This window comes from Pseudorca crassidens, chromosome 12, assembly GCF_039906515.1.
Source record: "Pseudorca crassidens isolate mPseCra1 chromosome 12, mPseCra1.hap1, whole genome shotgun sequence".
In the NCBI taxonomy this organism is placed as follows: Eukaryota; Metazoa; Chordata; class Mammalia; order Artiodactyla; family Delphinidae; genus Pseudorca; species Pseudorca crassidens.
In genome coordinates this window covers 45,458,261-45,470,814 of record NC_090307.1, presented here as the reverse complement: position 1 = coordinate 45,470,814, position 12,554 = coordinate 45,458,261, and positions in this window count along the sequence as shown.

The window sequence follows — 12,554 nt, the reverse complement described above, 5'->3', positions numbered from 1 at the left end:
ATTAATATTTTACTAATTCTTTCTTTATCACGTATCTATCTACCTACCCATTTCTCTATCCATCCATCAATCCATCTTATTTTTTAATCAATTTCAAAGTAAATTATAGCCATAAGTACACTTCCCCCTAAATTTCTCAGCGGGCGTATCTTTAGAGCTCAAGACTTGTTTACATTTTTTCCCCTCTGAGTTAAAATTACAGACAATGTAATGTACCAATTTTAAGTGCGCATTTGCTAAGTTTTGACAAATGCCTACACCTGTGCAACTCAAACCCCTTTCAAGATGTAGACATTATCACAACAAAAATACTAATGCCTCCTCCTACCGAGGCCCCACTCCCAACCCAGAGGCAACAACTTTTTCTATTATTTTTAAAATTTTTTTAGTTCTGCCTCTTTATAACTTCATGTAAATTGGAGTCGTATATTTTGTACTTTGGGGGATAAGTCTTTTTTCATTCAGAATAATGTTTTTGAGATTCACCTGTGTTGTGTGTATCAGTAATACATTTCGTCGGCAGTAGTGGTCTATCATATAATCATGTCAAAGTTGGTTATCCATTCTCATTTTGATGGACACCTGGGCTGTTTTCCAATTTTGTGTTATCAGGAATAAAGTTACTATGAACATTCTTGTTCAGGTGTTTGCAGCCGTATGTTTTCATTTCTCTGGGGCAAATAACTAGGATTGCAATTGCCGGTCACGGGGTAAATGTTTAGATGTTTTCAGGAGCTCCTTTTTACAAAATGCTTGGCAATTCTTCCCCCTGGTTTGACAACCTAAGAGAAAGCTTGAGTAAGAGCACCCATACAAGCTCACTGAATGCTATACACCTCACTCAAAACTCCAGAACATCAGAGGAGTCTTTCCACTCCATGTGATACACACCAGCTATAGACCAAATGTTTGTGTCCTCCCAAAATTCAAACTAACTCCCAATGTAATGGTTTTAGGAGGTGGGGGCTTTGGGAGATGATTAGGTCATGAGGACGAAGCCCTCATGAATGGGATTAGTGCCCTTGAGACCCCAGAGAGCTCCCTCAACCCTTCCACCATGTGAAGACTCAGTCTGTGAACCAGGAAGGGGGCTCTCACCAGACACTGAATATGCTGGCACCTTGATCTTAGACGTCCAAGCCTCCAGATCTGTGAGAAATTAACTTGTTCTTATAATTTGTTTATAAGCCTCCCAGTCTATGGTGTTCTGTTATAGCAGCTCAAATAGACTGTCAATACACACACACACACACGCACACACACACACACACAGAACTGAAAGCTGATTAGATGACAGAGGGATGCTTAGCCTGAGAGTAGCCACCTATAGGGTGTCTAGAAGCCGAAAAGATAAGATGGATTCAAAGATCTGCTCACAAAGCCATGATGGTGAGTAACTGGTCCAGTTAATTCCTTTCTCTGCGAATTTGAAACGGAGACACTGGAAAGAAGCATTTAGTTAAAAGTGGACACAGAAGGAAAAAGAGACAAACAAAGCACTCTTCCAATTCTTTGAAGGCAGCTAAATCGGTGGTTAAAGAGATAAATGGGGATTCTTGCTTTTCTAAGATATGAGCTTTTTCATCCGGGAGTTTCCCTTGCAAATGAACAGGAATAATCTAGAGAATTCTCAGAAAGGGTAGTATTGATATAATCCACCTCATTATTGCTAAAGCAGGATTTAAATTCTTAAAAATTAGGAAAACTGGCTTAGGGATCCACCTACCCTAGCCACAGACAATAGCTCAGTTGAAAAGGAAATAAAGGCAATGATCAAGAGGAATATTCTCTCTCTTCACTTCTGTCTCTCTGTCTCTGTCTCTCTTTCTTTCTTTCTTTCTTTCTCTCTCTCTCTCTCTCTCTCTCTCTCTCTATGTGTGTGTGTGTGTGTCTCCAGTAATGTTTGGTCATAAGCATAAATCAGGGGGTTAGAAAAAAGCAGCAGAGAAATATAAAAGAAGTAAAAGGAACGCAGAGGGAAACAAATTCTCCAGGTCTTCCCCCCTCCAGCTCTAACACCCTGGTAACAGGGATGAGTAACCTCTGCTACCAGGCACTTCCTGTGACACTGCCAGTGACCCATCAAAAGATAATCGGATTCAGCAGCTAAGTTTCTGAGATTTCACCTCAGGAGATAATCTTACAATGAGGCCCAGATGTGTGTAGAAGGATGTTCATCACAGTGTTGTTTATCATGCAAACATTATAAATTAAAAGTCAGCTCTGTGCAGTGCCACCTGTAGATTAATGAGATACTTTAAAGTTAAAAAATGGTGCTATTTCTAAATTACTTTCAGTAATTGCAAGAATACAAGGGAACATGGAATCGGTATTTCCACGGCTCCATCCAAACTTCGTGACAGTGTGTGTCAGCTACAGCGGGCTTAATGGCCCACTTTTCATATGAGCAAACCAAAGGGTGTGGCCCCGTGTACAGGCTGCTGGGCAAAGCTTTCACATGCGGTGACCTTCGCCCCTGGGTGGTCCACACTCCGATCAAAACTTGTAACTGCAGTCAGTCTTTAAGAGAAGAAAATAAATGCGCATTTCACTTTGGAATAATAGTACTCTGAAGCCACAGAGAGACACTGATACATGACAATGGCGGTGGTAGTAATAACAGTATCCAGTATTTACCGGGTACTTTCTTTGGGCAGACACGATGTTAATTAAGCAGTTCTCATACTAATCTATTTTTATCCTCTAGAGATACATCCTATTTTTTCTCCCATTTTATGGATGAGTAAGCTGATGGTTAGTGCAGTTACACAATATGTAAATAAAGCTAGATGATCCATTTCATGCCTTCTGCGTCATCAGAGGTTTAGCCCAAGCTAAAGAAATGATGACAGGAGGAAGAGAAAGTCAAGTAAGGGGCACTTCAGGACTGCAGAAATCTGTTTATTGCACCTTCCCATCTTTGGGTTTTTTGGGACAGAGAGGGGCTCTTTAAAAACAATTCAAGAGCCAAAGACGCAGGAAAGGGGTTTTTTCCCCTCAAATACTCTATTTTTCATCATTACAAACAAAAGCACAAGGCAGAAGTTTCCATGCATCTGTCATCTATGAGGGTTAATCCTCTTTAGCTATCACTTAGCAACAGGGTAACAAATGGAGGTTGGCATCCCCAGGCTGATCAGCATTTTTTTTTTTTAGTCAAAAAAGATCAGAGTTATTACAAAATACAGCCAACAATACAGCTTACAGGGGTTTTAAAGGTCAGGCAAAATTGTTGTCGGTTTGCTTTGAGTTTTTTTCCTTCACTGCAAAATAAGTCTTCTTTGTTTTTTTGGCTTATAAAATGCATATAGTCTTTGAAAGAGACCAGAGTCTGGGCTGTGGGGAGAGTCCCCAGCTCGCTTAGTCACTGAACCGCTGGGAGGTCTTGTGCCCATTACTCAGCCTCTGCAACGTCTCAGCTTTCTACATCCACAGAAATCCCCACCAGCCCACGATAGTTAAGATCAGGGGTGAAATGCTCTGAAGCCTCCAAAAAAATTGTCAAGACTCGATTTCAGCAGTGAAGAAAAGAGCAATGATTTGCAATAAGTGAGGAAAACACATTCACAGTCTCAGGGCTGAAATGAGCTTGTAAGGTCAGCTAGACCTAGCCTCCCATTCAGAGGCACCTCCTGACTAATGAAAGTAGGAAAGTGGGTGTGGGTGGGCTCCATTGTTCTTTGTTATCCACTCCCATTCACAGCTTCTGTGTCAGGAAGTTCTTCCCTAAGTCTCACTGGAATCCCTCATGGAACTGTTTCAAGCTAATCCCTTCTTATACTCTTTATAATGGAAGCATCTATTTTTCTTATGATTTTCCTTAGTCTTTTATTAATTTGACAGGCATCATGAATTCACATGGACCTGTCTCTTCTCCAGGTTCAATTTTTCAATCATTCATTAGAAAGACATTTACCGGGCCTGGCACTAGACTAAATCCTGGACATACAAAGATCCTTACAACACGGTCCTCACTGGCGAGGAGCTTATGGTCTCCTGCGGTGACGCAGATACTTAATGAAATAATGGCAGCAGACTCTGCTGTGTGAACTTCGGGAGTGTTCTGTTTTTGAAACTGCATTTTAACGAGCGACCATTCAAAACCACCTTAACTTTTCCATGTCAAAGTTTCAGCTCTCTCTCTCTCTATATATATATATATTTTTTTTTTGCGGTATGCGGGCCTCTCACTGTTGTGGCCTCTCCCGTTGCGGAGCACAGGCTCCGGATGCGCAGGCTCAGCGGCCATGGCTCACGGGCCCAGCCGCCCCGCAGCACGTGGGATCTTCCCGGACCGGGGCGCGAACCCGTGTCCCCTGCATCGGCAGGCGGACTCTCAACCACGGCGCCACCAGGGAAGCCCCCCAGCTCTATTTTTATCACTAAAATCCAATTATTTCTTAATTTCCACTGGGAAAGGGAGGGACGGGGCCGCCATAGCAGATGGGCACGCCCTCTAGGGTCAAAATGAGATAAAATGAACGTCAAACTGTGTCCAGTTCCGTCGTACGTGTATGGAGTGGCAGTAAATTAATATCTCTCCTGGATTTAAGGTACCATAAATTATAAGATGGACCCTTTGCTTCAATAAGAGAACAAAGAGGCCAGAAATGGGAGTGAGTACGACAACATATACACCCTCTGGATTCTAGAAACCCAGGGGGAGTGCAAGGAGATACAGTGGTGCATTTTTACTGTTTTCCTTTCTGGCTGTTGCCGGTTAATGATGCGTCATGAATGTAGCTAATGATGGATTGCAGAGCACCAAGTACCTGCTGACTATTTCACAAGTCATCCTGAGGAAGGGACGTCATGGCCCCCATTTAACACCTGGGGAAAGAGAGGCTCAAAGCAAGAATCTACCTCGACCTTAGACCCAGGATTTAAACTCAGGACGTTAACTTACAAAGTCCACGATTCTTCCACTCTCCTGAGCTGCTTTCTGCTCTTCCCCCAAATCCTGGGGCTTCCTGCCTGCTCTCCTTGAAGCCTCTCCCCAGCATGAGCACGAGGTTAAGTTTCCTGTGGGCTCCGTTTCAGGGTCATTTCACTCCATCCCCACTCCTGGGGAATGTCCTCGAGTCTGTCAGCTCCAGGAACCTACCTCAGAAACATGCATCTCAAGTCCCCGCTTTCCCAGGCATGTCTCCATCCCCACTGCATCTACTCTTCAACATTCTGGAGACTGGAAACCTCTTCCCTGCTAGTGGATTCTCCCTAAACTTCTAGACACTCCCTAAATGGTTCTGATAGTGCCCTGATTCCCACACAGCCTAGGCGTGGAATTCAGGAAACCAGGAGTGTCCAAGTGGGGGCATGTGGAGATGCTAAGAGCATGGGTGAGCCAGTGGAGAGCTGGGGTCAGGAGACAAGGACAGAGAGACCAGGCAAATGTCAGGGGCCTTGGGGGACTTCCCTGGTGGTCCAGTGGTTAAGACTCCACGCTTCCAATGCAGGGGGCGTGGGTTCAATCCCTGGCTGGGGAACTAGCATCCCACAGGCCACATGTTGCAGCCAAAAAAACCAAAAAACCCACAATGTCAGGGGCCTTGGAATCCAGCAGAAGATTCCAGCACATTGGCCCGAAGGACCATATGGAATTAGCCACATCTCAAGGGAGAGCAGTACAGGGCCTCCAGGGACAGCCTGGCTATACCACCGTGGAGATCAACATGCCGAGAGAGGGCCATCCCACCAGGAGTATGGGTGTTTTCCCTCGTGCCCAGGGACAGGGCACCCAGGAGAAAGAGGAGGGAGGGAGATGCAAAACAGTTTAAGTTAACCCAGAAAATGAGTGTTTTAAACTATAAGAGACAGGATTTCCTTAATTTGGCAAGTTTAAGTAGCATCCTACATCCTCTTATCCTGGGGAGAGATGGGGGCACCAAACATGGCTTAGAGAAAAATAAATGAAGGCCAGCTTTGTGCACGTTTGAGTAGCATGTGTCTCATCCAGGCTGTGTTATGAGAGGAGAGTTGCCATGGGTGCTGTGGGATAAGATTTAGCCTAGGGAGTGGACCTGACCCTACTGTGGGAGGAGCTCGGAAAGCAAGAAACTGGAAGGAAAAGTGAGACAATCAGAGAAAACGCCCTGTCCAGGCCTCGTGAAGCGCTGGCTGGGTGGGCTGACCAGAGCTGGCCAAGCTGACCAGAGCTGGCCAAGTGCTGGTCGGTCAGTGAGGAGAACAGCAGTAGGGTTGCTTGTGTGGTGAAGAGGGGCACTGCAGATCCCCAGCCACGTGGCTGGTGCCAGATTGTCGTTCAGCTGGGCCAACAATCAGGAAGAAGAGCTGCACACCGGAGGGAGGCAGCAAGGACAGGCTGAAGCCACTGGACACCACCCATCCGTCTGCCACCATATCAGCCTGCAAAGAGCCTCAGAGCAAACCAGCCACTACTCCCCGGCTGCCTCTCAAATCTCATGCAGGTGTCTCTGTTGGCCAACTCTCACTCAGACCATAGAGGGAAGGGGACGCTGGAACACATAGGGGATTCTGTTCCTCAAGCAAAAATGTGGCCATTGAACAATCCAGTACACTGTGTATACATTTCCATCCTGCTACGGAATAGCTTGAAGCTTACTAGACACATGCGCACAGAGCAGCGTCAAATGAAATCGGTGGAATTCAGAGAAAGCCAGGACAAAAGCTGACACGGAGGGCGGATCTGATACTAAAAATCATGTTGTAGATGGAATATCTGTCACGTGGTAGCTGGCGTGTGACAGATTCTCTGACGAGCAATATAGTGCGTGACCCACACATGTTCCATTCCTGATACCAACACTTCCGCAAAAACCTTCACTCTTCCTTAGCAGAGAGTTCTCGACCTGGTCCTGCTGTCTCCAATTACTCCACAAACAGCAGCAGGATATGGGAAACAAGAGGATAGGAAACACCGGCTTCCTGTTTGGCTCACGTTTAGGCTTCTCAAGAATAATTTGGGTGCATCTATAACTCCTCTCTCAACCAGGATGGAGCACAATCAAATGGGTTGGCTGAGATGTGAATTAGCCATGTGGCTGAACTTTATATCTTCTGAAAGAGACCTAAAAGACCCCAGGGCGTGAAAACGCTGCAGCCGGCACTGTCTGCAGAATTACAATTGCCACTCCTTGGACCGGCTTCTTTCCTGGCTGATAAAAGCCGAAAATGCCAGACACCAGCTTTACTGCCCTGCCTTGTGGCCAGGTCCTGAGCTTGCGGCTCCATCCTGGCCAACAGGCTCAGAGGGAAAGTCATGGGAAGGCTTTTCCTCCCAATCAGCAGAAATGCCCTTCTTCTCCTCAGGTTTCTGTTGTCTGAAGGCACGATGGGGACAGCCAGTGGGTGGGTGACAGCCCTCAGGGAAAGCCAAGCAAGTGGCAGAGAAGCTGGGCCCAGAGCGGTGTTGAGGCAACCTGCATTCACCTACGTCTGACCCCTTGTAGGCGAGCAGAGAAGCACGTGTGCTCCGGCCACCCTTGTTCAGGTGTCCCATTCCACACAGACTCACCCCCAAGCTTGATACCATCTGAACATTCCCAGTTTTGCAAGGAATCCACTGCCTTTCACAGACTGAACTAGGACATCCGAGCAAGCCTACGAGGGGCCACACACAAAGGCCCCAGTGGCCTGCTCTGGGCCTCCAGGCTTTCCTCTCATTCTTCTGGTCAGATTCTGCTGACTCCTGGCTTTGCTGCTTTCTCTTGCCAAAAGATTTGCTGGCCAGCTAGTCTTTTACATCGGTCATAGGCCTTAGGGGTGTTAACACATGTTGACCTTTGTTCTACTTCTGAATACTTCCAGCTCTTGCCCAGGGCATCCTTGCACCCCAGGTAACCTCATGCCCCGGGCCTGATACTTCCAGGCTGGGCCACCCCACACCCACTGAACCTGTCTCACTCCTCCATCCACAGGCAGCAAAAGGGTAAATGGAGACCACGGGGTTTGGCCCAGAGGATTGTGTGTGGGAAAGCCTTGTGGGATTTTTCTAGATTTACAATATACTTTCCCCTATGTGATTCCTTAGAGTTGAATGTATGTCCACCAGAAAAGAAGGAACTTTGAAGATCAGGTATAGAACCAAGAAGAAATCAATGCCCCAAGAGGAATAATATCAAATTCATTAGAGTCTTAGACATTCTTCTGTATCAACTCTAATCAAGTATTTGTTTGCATGGCGGTCTTCTGCAGTAATTATTGCAGCAATACTGATACCTATCAATGGATACTGCATTCAATAAATAATTCTTATCCTACTTTGTGCTAGAGGCTGTCATTATCGATATAGAGAATGTAATCAAATTTTCACGGTAGGCACAGGTGAGAATTTCACTGCCACCTATTGCAAAGCTAAACACTAATTTCAGCCATTATTTATAAATTATAAGTAAGGCATCCAATTGGCCTTGAGTTTGTGCATACATGTACTTCACAATACAAAGTAAACAGGATCTTGAGGCAAGAATTTTGTTAATCACCCTTCTTGGTTGAGGACCTCAGTCTTGGCTTCAGCTCTGACATTAAATACATTTGGACACGCACTATTCTGACGTCCTTATCTATGCAGAGAACAGGCCCAGGCCATCAAGCATTTTCCCGTCACCTGTATTGAACCTGTTCCTGACATAGGGTGGCAGCTTGGGCAGGTAGCTTTGCCAAGGGTTATATGCGGCCTCTTGGCCCCAGGAATCAGTATCAGGCCATTCTGAGTGCTGCCCCTTCACCTGGGCCCACTTCCCACTGGCCACAACCCTGTCCCCTCCCTCTACCCCACCTCTAATTGGGGTCCTTTATGTATTTATTTCCAAGTGTTAAGCTGTACCTGGACACCCAGGCTTATAAGTGTGGACACATATATGAGTGCACTTTCACATGTGGTTTATTAGAAAATATGCATGTCCCCAGGGCTCTTTTATCAGTAACACTAAAAAGAGTCTGCCTCGGTGCTGTTTACAACAGCCAAGACATGGAAGAAACCTAAATGTCCATCGACAGAGGAATGGATAAAGAAGATGTGATACATATATACAATGGAATATTACTCAGCCATGAAAAAGAATGAGATAATGCCATTTGCAACAACAGGGATGGACCTAGAGATTATCCTACTAAGTGAAGTAAGTCAGACAGAGAAAGACAAATATATCACTTATATGTGGAATCTTTAAAAAAAATGATACAAATGAACTTATTTATGAAACAGAAACAGTCTCACAGATCTCAAAATCAAACTTACGGTTACCAGAGAAGAAACGTGGGGGGAAGTGATAAATTAGGAGATTGAGATTAACATGTACACACTACTATAAATAAAATAGATTACTAATAAGGACCTACTGTAGAGCACAGGGAACGTTGCTCAATATTCTGTAATAACCTATATGGGAAAAGAATCTGAAAAAGAATGGATATATATATGTATAACTGATTCACTCTGCTGTACACCTGAAACTAACACAACGTTGTAAGTCAACTGAATGCCAATAAAAATTAAAAAAAGAAAAATAAGGCATCTTTGATATGAAAAAACAGGGTCTACCTCATTTTATTTTTCCCTCCTCTCACCTCAATCCCTTCCTTATTTCCAACGTTAGCAACTAAAGAAAGGGGTATTTTAATTCCATCACCCAAAAAATTCATTCCCAAATGACTGCAGGAACATATTTTTATTTTCATTTAAAGTTTTGACTAAGGTTACCAAAAAGAATGGAAAGTAATAATAAAATGAAAAGCCTAATGGCTTGAAACAAAACATAGTGCCGTCACTAGCATGGCTATCCAGAGGATTTTCTACGGGGCTCTCTTTTACGGAAGCAAATAAAGGTGAGAGGGAAAGAAATGGGTGTGTAAAAATAGAAGCAAACAGAACATGAGAATTTTGCGAGTCTCAGTCCACAAGTAGAAGGAAGGGACGGGGCTGAGTCAGCAGGGTGATTGGGAAACGTGTGACAGTCTCCACAGCCCCTTTGCCTAAATAGTAACAGGACAACATTAAAATTCGGGTACTTCCCCCTTGGTCTACGTGTGGTCTAATGGTTCTCACATCTGCTCTCCTAAACCTGAGTTATACTCCGGAGAGCATTAGCTGTTGAGAAACTGTTCTTTCCTGAGTCAACTTTAGAAGAAGGAACAATAGGGTTGTTAAGTCCCGAAGAATCATGCCTGTGACCAAGCTTAGACCCCAGTTTAGTCATGAATTGACTGCAACATTCCAGAACCCTCTATGTGAACCTCGTATTGGTTAAGACTCCATGGTTGCTGATTGCTTCTGAGGGTGATAAGTTCCCCTAAGTCTAATCAAATCTGGGGGCCCCGGGGACATTGTGTGAACTTAGGGTGTGAGAGGTTCCCAGGCTTCAGAGTTCTGTTAGTTATATGATATGGATTGTTCCTCTTTAAATAAGAAAACACGTGCTTGGGGAACCGAGGAATCCCTGTGTGTTATTAGATGAAGTAAACCAGATTAAAATAAATAAATGTAATTGGAGAAGTTGAGATTATTCTTAAAGCTCAGACAATCATTCTAGCTGCCAATCAGAAACCATTTCTACCACACAAAATCCTGCACACGGATGTGTATAGCAGCTTTATTCATAATTGCCCAAATGCGGAAGCAACCAAGATGTCCTCCAGTAGGTGAATGGCTAAACCAACTGTGGTACATCCAGACAAAGGAACGTCATTCAGCCATAAAGCGAAATGAACTATCAAGTCATGAAAAGACATGGAGGAAATTTAAACACATATTACTAAGTGAAAGAAGCCAATCTGAAAAGCTGTGTATCGTATGGTTCCCGCTATATGGCATTCAGGAGAAGGCAAAACTACGGAGACAGTTAAAAGATCAGGGGTTACTCAGGCCTGGGGGGAAGAGGGATGAATAGGCAGAGCACAGAGGATTTTTAGGGCAGTGAAACTATTCTGTGTGACACTGCAGTGGTGGATACATGTCGCTGCATTTGTCAAAACCATAGAATGTACAACACAAAGAGTGACTCCTAACGTAAACAATTAGTTCATAATAATGTATCAGATTGTACCCATCAATTGTAACAAATGTGCCCTGCTAATGCAAGATGTTACTAATAGGGGAAATTGTGGGGGGGGGGAGTTTGAGGGGCATGTGTGGGATTCTCTGTACTCTGTACTCATTCCCTGTACTCATTTTTTTGTAAACCTAAAACTGCTCTAAAAATACTCTATTTTTAAAAAAACATTCCTAGGTGTTTCCCTATAGATAATGCTCTTGTGGATTTAGTTAAAAGCCTTTCTTGATCTCAGAGAACACATCGTAACCTTGAGGTAGACTGTCCCATTCAGGGTGTTGGAAAGAATCCTTGCGCAGGAAAAAGGTGGAGCCTATTTCAGTATCAGCTCTAGTTTCCTCACTGAAGATTTGTATGGCCTTGAGTGATCTGGTATAGGTCAACTGCCCACATTTTTCTCCATTTCTCATCTATAAAATGTAGATTAAAAAAAGTAACTCTCTCACAAGGCTGTCATAAGGATTCGCTGCACATTGCCTAGCTCACCACAAGCCCTCCATAGATGCCTGCTGGATGTTACTCTATGCACCCTGCCACAAGCATCTCATTGAACCTCCATTGTTTAATCTGTAAAGTGGGAATTTGTACTGGGGACTACAAAGGTGCCTTCCAGGCCAGGAAGTCTAGGTTTCTACAATTAAGGTCTGGCTGAAGGAAGACAATACAGTGAAACTAGGTGTTACTAGAAGCTGTTGAAGAGGAAAAAAGGAAAACAACAGACATGCACTGAGAGCAGGTTCTTGGTTAAGCCAGTGCTTTCCATACCTAGTTTCCTTCGATCCTCCCCAAGCCCCCTCAATCCCCTCCACTCACCCAGAGGGTGGTAAAGGCAGGATTTGAACACAGGTCTGTCTGACCCACAACCCATGTTCTTTCCTCGACTCCATGCTACCCTTATGTAAATACTTCCCCACCTCATCTTCTACTTGGGACAGAAGGAGACATCAAAATGCTGGGAACAACTTAACAATACAGTGTGATTGCCTAAGGAGATTTTCTCTGCAAGAACAAAGCATAATGACTCCTGCTAACAAATGAGAGAAATCCCAGAGGGAAGTAGAGATATGAATACCTAAGAAGGTTCACAGCCACAATGTCACCCCAGCAAGACAGCACTGAATGAGAGTCTGTCCTGTCTTTTTTGAGAAGAGGTGTATGTTCTGAGTGCCTCTCAGCCCTGCTTTCCTGCTGATCCAGCGGCTCCAGCCCTAGAGCTAAGAGGAAACAGCGATGAGAAGACCAATTTTCCTGAGTCGTAATGGCGAGACATGTCTCCCTTGTGTAGACATCATTTCCCTCGTAGTTACTGGCTTTCACTGGCCCAATTTGGCCCCTGCAGCCTGTGTAAGCCCTGAAATTGCAACCCTTATACATTCAAGTCCAGATTATCCTTCTTAAAGGGAATCAACCATTGTTGAAATCCCCAGGTAATCCCCCAACCTCATTTGCACCATTTTTTTATACTGCTTTCCCAGAAAGCCCAAGTTCTAAATTGAAAGAACAAGCAAAGAGAGGTTGATGGCT